Genomic DNA, 11,472 nt, shown 5'->3' on the forward strand with positions numbered 1-11,472 from the left:
CGCTCCTCCTCTAACTTTTCTCCTCTGTCAAAACCGGGTGTGCCTCATACGTCCTGAAAAGTGAAGCTGCGGGCTCTTTGATCGCCCCCTGGTGGCTGGATGCAGTACAGGTCATAAACCTCGCCCTCTCCATTCAAACGAAACGAATGAGTCAAAACAAAAAAATAAATTACGCTTCAAATAAAATTTTCCGAAAGATGGTTTTGGTCATTTAAGGTAGTTGTTATCACGCTGATATATATTCAATTGTTCGTTTTTGTGATACGTTTGATTTTAGCTAGCAATTTGATGCTATAGAAAAGGGGCGTGTCATCATGATTGACAGTTGTGAATGACAGCTTCTCTGAGGACTGTCGGAGCTTCGAGGGGAGATTGAAGATATATAACTAACTATTAATTTTCGATTTCTGTGTTATTTCACACCGACAAAATGAGTTGTTCAGCAGTAAACTGTACTAACTGACCTACAGGATCTGACGGATCACTGAACTTTTTTCGGTAACATTAAATGTGGGCTTTATAAGTTAATTAATAAATGTTATTAGCTAAGATAACACGGCAAACGTTAGCCATGACGGGAAAAAGCAGGTGATCATTATCTGGCAGTTACTAATTATTTTTATAAATTAATAATTAGCAGAACAAAACTAATGATAGCCTACTCTAATTAATTGTAGAGCACTGTCTACAGCGATCGATCTCCTGTAACGTTAGTTCAACTTTATTTAAAATGGCAGGACTGTTTCTGACATTTTAGAGTTGTTTCTAGTGGCATATTGTATTGAGTTTATCTACTGAATTTGCTGTTTCAAAAATATTATTGCTCTAGAAACAGAATAGCCTATTATTTTGTAGGTAGAATTTTAAATTGTGTATAATTTATATAGCCTATTTAAAATACATCAATGATGACGCAGTCGTCTGGGCGGAAGTTTGATACCGCGACTCCGCCTCCAGGCTCCACTGACGATTACTTCTGTGCATGCCCAGGCTCCAAACTGACATTTTTGCGTAACATGTCAACGCCCATCGTCGTACGTTTTACATTCAGTTCATTACAATAGAAGAAAGCGGCGTCGCGTCGTCCATCTTTTTTTTACAGTCTATGGTCAAAACCCTCTAAAGTATTCCAATTATTTATGAAATAATTATCTTTTCCTGACGCTTGGCGATTTCTTAACCCCTCTATCAGGCAATATTCTTTTTTTTCCCACGTTCATTACACTTTCACACGTATTGATTGTTTTTTGGTGGACAATAGGCTTCTTCCAAATCTGGTTGACTGCAGATATGAAGCTATTGTTCTTGGTGATCATGCTCCAGTTTGTTTGAACATTCATTCTGAAAGCTTCATTAAGTCACGTACCCTATGGCAAGTTAATAAAAGGTTTCTTTCAAATGAGGACTTCATCCGTTTCATCTCAGCAAATTGATTTTTTTATTAGTGTAAACAAAACTCCAGAGGTTTCTGTGGGAAAGTCTAAAAGTATACATTAGGGGAGAAATAATTTCATATACTGGATACGAGAGGAAACTGAGGACTGAAAAGTTATCTACATTGGCAAAGCGAATATCTCAGCTTGATAATTTATATGCCAAGTCCTCGTCCCCAGATATATACAAAGAGCACCTGTCTTTACAACCTGAGTTTGATATTCTTATGACTGCACAACTGAACTTCTGCTCAGAACAAGGTTTACTTATTTTGAACATGGTGATAAAGCTAGTAGACTGCTTGCGCACCAGTTATGCAAGGCAGCCTCTTCCAATCAAATTCCCCAAATTCCAACTAACTCAGCTATTACTACAAATCCTTTACAGGTTAACTCTGTATTCAAAGAATTTTATGTCCTTGTACTCATCTGAGCTGTCTTGTAACTGTAGTTTTGAAATTTTTTCAGTAATTTAGTTATGCCTCCCATTGAACAATCATCTTCGGAGGAATTAGATCAGCCAATTACTATCGAAGAACTTTATGTAGCAGTTTCTTCCTTACAGTCTGGGAAAAGTCCAGGACCAGATGGGTACCCGGTGTAATTTTATGAAGTGTTTTGGCAAAAACTTTCCCCTCTGTTATTGGATATGTTTAATGAATCATTGGAAAAAGGCCATCTCTATCAGACCTTCAATCAGGCCTCTATTTCTGTTCTTTTGAAAAAAGACAAGAACCCATTAGACTGTACCTCCTTCCATCCGATAAGTTTGCTAAATGTAGATTTCAAACTGAAATCAAAATTGCTAGCTTTAAGACTGGAAAAAGTTCTTCTGACTATTATTTCATTAGACAAAACAGGTTTTATTTGGAATCGTCACTTATTCTCTAATCTCAGGCAGCTTTTTAATACAATTTGTAATACTTCACAGGCTAATACAGAGAAAGCTTTGATTTCGTTGGACACGGAGAAAGCGGTTGATAGAGTGCAGTGGAGCTATTTGTTTTATACTTTGGATAAGTTTGGTTTTGGAAAGAAATTTATTTCATGGATTAAGCTGCTCTATCCTTCCCCACTGGCTGGAGATTTAGAGTCCAATATGCTGGACTTTATCTGGAATAAAAAGATCCCCAGGTCATGTTACGTAAAGTATATTTACAGAGACCCAAGCCATTACCTTATCTGAGGTTCTAATATTGGGCCTCCAATGTTAGAGTTTTAAAATTCTGGCTTCAAAATAAGAATTTAGAGTCTCCTCCCTCATGGCTTAAGATGGAGGCAAATTCCACTAAACCCAGCTCACTGAATGCTTTAGTACATTATCCCATTCTGTCTTCTACCTCACCTTTTGCTATGAATCTGATAGTTAAGACCACTCTTAAGATTTGGACTCAATTTAAGCACTTTTTTGGATTACAGTCATACTCAATCCATGCTCCGATAGCCAATTATCATGTCTTTTCTACCTCCCTGTTGGATAGTGCTTTTTTATTTTGGTCTAGTTGTGGCCTTAATAAATTTCATGATTTATATATTGATGGCACGTTTGCTTCTTTTCAACAGCTTAGGGACACATTTTCACTTCCGAAGCAGCATTTTTTTTCAGATACTTACAAGTTCGTAGTTTTGCTTGGGTTACATTCCCAGATTTTCCTCTCCTGCCTAATGATACTCCTTTGAATAGTTTTTTTTTTTTTTTACTCCAATTTGTACAATAAAAGGTCTAATCTCACAAATATACTTTCAAATGTATAGTCTTTGTCCAGAGACTATAGAAAATATTAGGGCCCGTTTCATCGTGGAGCGACAGGGGGGAAAAAAAATCAGCACACTGGGTGAAAAAAAAAGTGTGAAAGTCTCCATAGAGAACAATTGTTTTGATTTAAGAGTGTCATCGCACCGAACATTCGCGCCAAATTTTCGCATTCAGTGTGAAAGGGCCTTAATATTGAGGAATTGGAAGTCCAAAATGCCCCCTTCAAATTCTCATTGGCTATTAGATGTTCTTTAGTTAGAAAAGGTATGATTTTCCCTCAAGAAATGTTCAAATAAGTTTTGGAAGTTGTGGAGTCCACTCTTTCAATATATTAATGAGAGTAATTTCTCAACCAGTCCTAATTAGGACTGTTAGAGCCTGGCGGGTATGGAATAACATTTGTAACATGACCATCAGAAAACAAGACTTATGCTGCCTTCACGTGCTATCGGAAATGTCATAATTCCCACTTCAGAAGTTGTGATTACGAGCTTGTTGCATTCAAGTGCTTTGTTGTGGGAATGAACAGCAAACATGCAGGACGTCAGGTTTATTCTTGCCTATTTATTGTGAAAATCTTATTAAAACCAAAATTATATGTATTGTCCCATGCACTGGCAACCATATAAACATTCACAATGCTATCCAGATAGTCCGCTTGCTGACGATTCTGTAATTTCAGTCAAATGCAAGCTATTTTCGATGTGTATAAAACATACAATATGCTTCAAATGATTATTCATATATGTAAATACGCACTACATTAATGACAAGATGGGGACTAATAAATCATACCTGTCACAGCAGTAGTTCTCCCCTCCACCATGTTTAAAGTTATGGCATTTATCCCCATCTCGGGAATTTGGGTATCAAAATTATGGTGGTTGTATGATGGTTGTATTACAAATGTCATAAACAGCTTGAACAAGTGACATTATATTCTGACTGTGGTTTGCTTGTTCAAAATGTGTGTTTTTTTGTTTGTTTGTTTTTTAAATATTGGAACACACTGTATTTATCTATGATTTTTGTCACTGTTTACACTCTTATTTGTGTTTATAATCAATAAAAAAGCTGGGGGGGGGGAGGAAATGTGTTATGGCTCCATGACAGTGTCTTTTTATAATGACTAAAAGGCTGAAAGGTAAAAAGCTGATTACCAGTGATCATACATACAGTCTAAACTGGCTTACAGATTAGCAGAGGAGGTAGTATAGTGGGAGGAGGTGGGGCACAAAGAGTAAATAGGGATTTCCAGTTAATTGAATCTCTTGCATCACATTTGCAATATGTCAGGTGATTCATATTTCACTTAATCATTATACTGTTGGATTGTCTCTGGAGGAGAAGAGTGTGTTCAAGGCTTAGTCACAAGGAGTGACTGCTGTTTATGAACAATTTTTATCAACATCAAAATTCTGAATGTAGAAAAGGGAGTTTATATTAACTATAAACATTTCCAAATATTTTAAATATTGTGTAATTAAACAGTCACATTTCTGAAACTTGTAAACTAAGTTATAAACAATTAACGCAACGGTCAACACAGATTTTAAGGAATTTTGAATTTTGATAATGTACCAGCTAACAATTTTTAGTTCCCAGAACATTCTGGGAACATTCGTTTTTGGTTGTAAAAGGAACCTCCAGAAAATGTTCTTAGAACGTTATTACTGTATTTGGTTCCCCAAAAATAACCAAACAGGAACCCTAGGTTGATGTTAAGTAAATGTTCTGTGTTTACTGTGTAGATAAAAACATGGTTCCCACCCTTTTCAGTTATAATTTTCCAGGACATTTTCAATTTCGGAAATAAAAGACAAAGATCGCCCTATAGTAATATATTCCTCTCTCCATAAGTCTTTAAAAGACGTACAGTTTATGGCCATTAAAATTAGTTTATTAATATGAGCCATTTAAATATTTTAACTATTTAAAAATAAAAATATTAAAGTCAATAAATTATTAATGCTAATGATAATTTAATACATAATATAATACATAAAAACATTAACATGTAGCCTTCAAATATTTTGTAATTAAAGGGATAGTTCACCCAGAAATGAAAATTCTGTCATTAATTCCTCATGTCGTTCCAAACCCGTAAGCCATTCGTTCATCTTCGGAACACAAATTAAGATCTTTTTTATGAAATCTGAGCGCTTTCTGTCCCTCCATTGACAGCCTACGCAACTACCATTTTCAAGCCCCAGAAAGGCAGTTAAGACATCATAAGTAATCCATGTGAGTCCAGTGGTTTAACCTCAGTTTTATGAAGGCGACGCAAATGCTTTGTTTGCAAAAGAAAAACAAAAAACAAAAAAAACTCAATCAGCTCCCTAGCTGGTGAATCAGTATATCGTGTACACAAATTCGGGCACTGGTAAGGACAGTAAATATGTAGCTGGATCACTAGACACTGGGACACTGATGACACGTGACAACGTCCACATTGTACAACATCACTACTGGTACTTATGAACAACAGCAGAGCTGATATCTTTCTGACATGTTATTTAAAGCACATTATGGTAAATACTTTGCTTGTTACATATACGGTGCAACATTTCAGGCATAAATAAATTATAAATGTTAGCTAGATTATGTTCACCTGTCCAGCGACGTATGTTTATGCTGAAATACAATAACATAATGGTTTGTATTTTTAAAAACATCTATTGTGCGTCGTTATGTGTAGTGAGTTTGCTCACGTGATTTAAGTTTCGCGCTTCAGAACTTGCGTTAAGGGAGCAAAGTGAGCATTGATGCTCCCTGGTTTTCACGGTGCATTGTGGGACTTTTTAGGGAGTGAACGTTTCAGTGCCCTGGAAGGATTCTGTGATTGGGACAGCCCTTAAAATGGCTGACTCCCCGATCAGTGCCCTGACTACTGAACTAGGGAGCTGGTTGAGATGCACCCTTAAAGGGATAGTTCACCCAAAAATGAAAATTATCCAATGATTTACTCATGGGGGGGGGTTGACATTTTAAAGCAAAAAAACAAATGCATCATTCATCATAAATATAATCCATACGGCTCCTGGGGGTTAATAAAGACCTTCTGAAGCGAAGCAATGGATTTTTGTAATAAAAATATCCATATTTAAAACTTTATTAACTATAATAACTAGCTTCCGGCAAACGCCCGTACACATCAATTTGCGGCAACCTCTGGCTAGGGCTGCACGATTTGGAGAGAAAATCTAATTGCGATTTTTCTGGTTAAAATTTGGATTTAAAATGCGATTTTATAAAACAAATGAAAAAAAAAGAAAAAAGATAAACAATACCAGGCTTGTTTTGCTTGTTTGTAGGGCTGCAGAATTTGACCCGAAATTTTGTGCTAATATATTATTTTGACTAATTATTTTTATTATTATTATTATCATTATTGCTAAATAAAAATATTAAACCAAATAAGAAATATTACTGTTGTAATAACTTTCATTATTAAAGTATTTAGCATTAGTATTTAATTTTAAATATAACTATAATAATTAGAAAATAATATTTAAAACTTGTATGACAAAATGTGGGGTTACCTGTTAACATGCAAGCAGTATGTCTATAAATCATTAGAAAGGTCTAAGGATTTATTATCAAATATTATATTATTATGATAAAAATCTGTCTCAATAATTTCTTTATTTTTGTATGGAGGTATGCAAAATCAAAAATGGAGTCCATGTATTTAATATGAACTACGTGCCTCTTATGCATCTCGGCTGTGGAAAAGGCTTTCTCGGGTATTTCCGTAATAATAAAGTATATTTATAATCCAATGCTAATCAAAATGCTATTTCAAACACTGAACGATAACTGATGTTATGAAGAGAGTTTGGAGTAAAAAAACACATTAAATGTTGTCTTTTGTTAGAAAAGAAGTTCATAAAGGCTTCTCATGTTTGGAAAGTTTGTATATTTGACGTGTGTTGCTTTTTCTAATGCAGTGCTCTCAGATGGAGCGTTGTTTACTACTGATCACAGAGCAGATCTTCACTAACATGCTGTGTACATATTTATAAAATTAAAAATCGCAGCCTTTGCGATATCATAATCGCACTAAGCTAAATCGCGATTTCGATTCGATTACGATTAATCGTGCAGCCCTACCTCTGACCGACGCATGACGCAATGACGAACGCGGAAGCACAGAGGATAGAACAAAACAAAACACCAGTCACCAATTAGAAGTCTCAAACGATTATTTTTAAAGAGAAAAGTCAGAGGATTTCGATATGAGAAGAGGAGCTTGAGTTTGTTGCACAGCTCTATTTGTTTAAACCGCGAGGGGTGTCTAAGCTTACTCCTACAGGCTACGTCATACATCGCGTTAGGGGGTTACTCATTTGTCGCAAGTCGACTTGCACATTATGTATACGGTTGTCTGCCGGAAGCTAGTTATTTGAATTTATAAAGTTTTAAATATGATATTTTCTATAATTAGATATTTTCCTTACAAAAACGCTTTGCTTCACTTCAAAAGGCCTTTATTAAACCCCTGGAGCCATATGGATTATTTTTTATACCGTTACAAAGCTTGGAAGAGCAAGGATAAATATATCTTAGATTGTGTTAGTCTGAGAGAAGATAGTCATATACACCTAGGATGGCTTGAGGGTGAGTAAACATTTGTGCAGTTAACTGCTGCAAGGGCCAACACTATCATCATTCAAGATACTTCTCTCACATGTCAAAAAAACAAACAAAAAAAAACTCAGTATCCCTGATCATAGTACTTTCTGCTACTTCACTTATTATTTATTGTTTTATGATAAACTCTTCTTTCTTAGCTAAAGGAAAACAGAACAATTATAAAAAATATAAATAAAAAATCCAGGATAACAAAACAATTTTCCAGGACATTCTACATTTCCTCTATTTTTCCATGTGTTTTAACATACACATATGTATACATTTTTCAGGGCCCTGTGAAAAAAAAAAAAAAAAAAACTGCTACGCCTTCATTGATCCACGCAGGGCCATAGTCATACCTGAATTTGAGAATACTTATAAACCAATCACCAGTCATGTTACAGTACTGCGCTAGAGTGTCGTTTTAATATAACAGAAGAACAAATAAGTCATAACACGGAGTTTTTCACGTTACGTCGTTGTTCGCGAGCACACCGGAAAGCAGAATAGTGATGAGAATTCCGGCTCATCTCATCTCAGCGAATCGATTCTTTCGAACAGTTCATTTCAAAAACGATCGAGCGGCTATAATGAGCCAAGATTCGACTTAAAATAACGTTTTGATTCGGACATCGCAAAATGTTGTCCTCAAATAACCGAGCATGGTTGTGCTGTTTAGAGGAACAAACGGTTAGAAACATATTGTGTACAGCGCCCTTACTGGAGCTTGTTGAGGATAAACCACGCTATTAATGATTAGACAATCTGCCATTTACCGTATGTTTCGTGACAGAACAGACAGATACTGTAAAACGCTATTAACAATAATAGCTATATTTTAGGATGGGACGCCCTTATTCTCTCATGAAGTGACCCGCGGTTTGTGTTTATATGAGCATGTGTCTCCACTGGCATACTGGAAACAGGTGGAGGAAATACGCAGTCCAGACTCATTTATGAGTCTTTGTCGTCTGCACTGCACTTGATGTCTGAGCGTTTAGTACACAATAAGCAGACATAAGCGAGCGTCTCATCAGCTATATGTCTCGCTGTGGTTTAGGACACTGTCTGCCCAGTGCTGCTTTACTGTATCCTATTATACCCAGTTATCATTACTCTCACATGTGGTGTTCATTCATCACTGTCTCAACATGGAAATGTCATGAAAGCTACTCACGTTGTCACGCTACTGAGGATATAGATGACTCCTCCATTTCCGACAGATCTGTCATTGCATTTTAAGTTCGCGTGTATTGTTTCTCCCTCCGTAAATCCATGAATAAACGCTTATGCTGTAGATGTTATAAAATGTTCAGCTCTCGGATTAAGCAGGTTTCATCCAATGAGAATCCGCCCCCATGGCGTTATGCTGCTGGACCAATAGGTGTCATCCGTTCTAACGGCTGCGCGTGTGACACTGTCTTTGCCGCGCTTAAGCAGCATCCTCAGTTAACAAGAAGGTTTATGGTTTGGCTGATGCACGTATCGCAAGTTTCCATGTTATTCATGTTTTAAATGTAAAATTAGTCAAGTTTAGACAGTAAAAAAAAAATAAAATAAATAAAAAGTAGAATATTAGGACATATAATATAGAAATATAATGACATGTAATATACAAATATAATGGCATTATAATGTATGGAGAAAAGTAGGCTTTTTATTATAATTTATAAGTCAATGTATGTTTTTCTTTTAACGTGTCTTTATTGTGTTGCATTATTTTTGGCAACAGTTAATGGATATTTGAACTATATTCATCCATCTGCTGTACATTAATATCTTAATGCCTCCTTAAAATAAATTGTTCAAAATGTTTTTGTATCCTCATTTGAAAAGTAGTATGCTAATCTAAACCATTTAATAATATCCCATGTACATTTACTTTGCAGTAGCAGATTGCATTTCTCATTGGTGGCCTTTGCTTCCTGTTAATTTTAATGTTCAGTTGTAACTCAAAATGTTGCTCATTTTTTGTGGGTTCATGACCTGTATATGTGGTCTAAGAGATGTCTGACTATAGTCTTTAGTGGTTTCACTGCTTCTGTCTCTAGGTGTTGCTTTTGCCAGGAAGTGAGCTATTCTCAGTGTTTATATAACCAGTATGACTTAAGTCAAGCAGGTGAAGGTTGGAATGCTGGTTGGAGAATGCTGTCTGAGTATTTCCTGTCAATATCTAGTTTGCATTGCAAAGGGAGGAAAAGAATGTCTGGTTTACCATGGGGCTGATTAGACTTTTATTAGCAATAACAGCTTTGTACCACTGACAAGCAGGGGTGCAAATTGCAAATACAGGATATGCCTATGCAAATTGTTAGCTGAAAAACATATGGGCCCATGACCATTAACATTAATGATACAGTCATACAAACTAAAACCAAAGCGCGTAGTGCACCCCCGCTGATAGGACAACAAAAACTATGGGTTTGTATGTGGCTTAAAAATCAAAATATTCATAATATATGTTGACAAAAAGAGCTAAAACATTTGATTTTGGTAGTTTCTTTCAGCATGAAACATATAAGCTGCGTCCCAATTCAGAGTTTGCATCCTTTCGAAGGCCGATTGCGTTGCAGTGGCATGACAAAGGCTGTCCCAATTTAGCTCCAACCCTGATAAAAACTCACCTGCCTATAGCTTTCTAGCAACCCTTCAGATCTTGATTAGCTTGTTCAGGTGTGTTTGATTAGGGTTGGAGCTGAACTCTGCAGGACTGTGGCTCTCCAGGACCGACATTAGCCACCCCTGATATATTGCATATGCTCACCCTGATTTTGTGAAGTTTTTAGTTTTTGTTTAGGAATTATAGGCTTTGGGGTGTATTTTGCCATACCCATTGTTAAATGTGACCTGTGTTATAGCTATCCAAAGGGTAAAGTTCAACATTTTTTGATAATTATTGACCTAGAGAGTCCAGAGAATTACTGAAGTAGTTTTATTGAAGTTGAGCAAAAAACCTAGGACTAGTTCACAAAAGTAGTTTTTTGACAGCAGTGGTCCTAGGGCAAATTTGCTCAGAATGAGGAGTTTTATCATATGGTATGAATATTGTGTGCATGTGTGAAAAATCACGAAATATACAATCATTTACACACCTGAAAAACGCGATGGTGCCCCCCGGTGGCTGATTTCTTTCGACCTGTAGGGCTGTGAGTCAAACAGGACCAGTGAGTTTCGTTCCGATCGGCCTCTGCTGACCTTGTCAGATAGGTGCTCAAACTTCATTGGCCGATGGCAGCCGTGTTTTTCGAGATCCGCAAATGTCCTCATAGACAATCATGGCACCTTGGAAAAAGACACTACATGCCAGTTTTCAAGTCAGTCAGACTGACTTGTTGCATAGCTATAGCAGTTTTCAAGCTTTTTTCATTTTATAGCACCACCAAGTGGCCAGTCGCCGTATCCTTTTTCACACGACCACAGACTGAGCCTGTACATAGGTGTACCAAGTTTGGTGAAATTATCTCATTCCGTTCAAGTGTGATAGCCGTTTTAGTAAAAGTGAAAATGCTAGATTAATCATCCACTCATTCTATCCTTTACAGCCCAGGAAACAAAGAATGCATTAAGGCATTCTTCTGATGCATTCTGCCTTTAAATGCAGTCTTCGAAGGATGCAGCCTCTGAATTGGGACATAGAATGGAGAAGAA

The 11,472-nt window shown here is 36.5% G+C and overlaps 1 protein-coding gene across 2 annotated transcripts in view; it reads right to left on the reverse strand.

Annotated features, from left to right (window-relative positions):
* Nucleotides 1-9,201, reverse strand: part of slco4a1 (solute carrier organic anion transporter family, member 4A1) — a 45,366-nt gene extending 36,165 nt beyond the window's left edge. Inside the window, exon 1 of one of the 2 annotated variants that reach the window (XM_051880046.1) lies at nucleotides 9,002-9,201. The gene's annotated coding sequence lies outside the window, so the exon portion shown is untranslated. The remainder of the gene's footprint in view (nucleotides 1-9,001) is intronic. The other variant, XM_051880045.1, reaches the window with a different exon arrangement.
* Nucleotides 9,202-11,472: the final 2,271 nt, after the last annotated feature.

The sequence above is a fragment of the Ctenopharyngodon idella genome, chromosome 22 (assembly GCF_019924925.1).
Source record: "Ctenopharyngodon idella isolate HZGC_01 chromosome 22, HZGC01, whole genome shotgun sequence".
Classification (NCBI taxonomy): domain Eukaryota; kingdom Metazoa; phylum Chordata; class Actinopteri; order Cypriniformes; family Xenocyprididae; genus Ctenopharyngodon; species Ctenopharyngodon idella.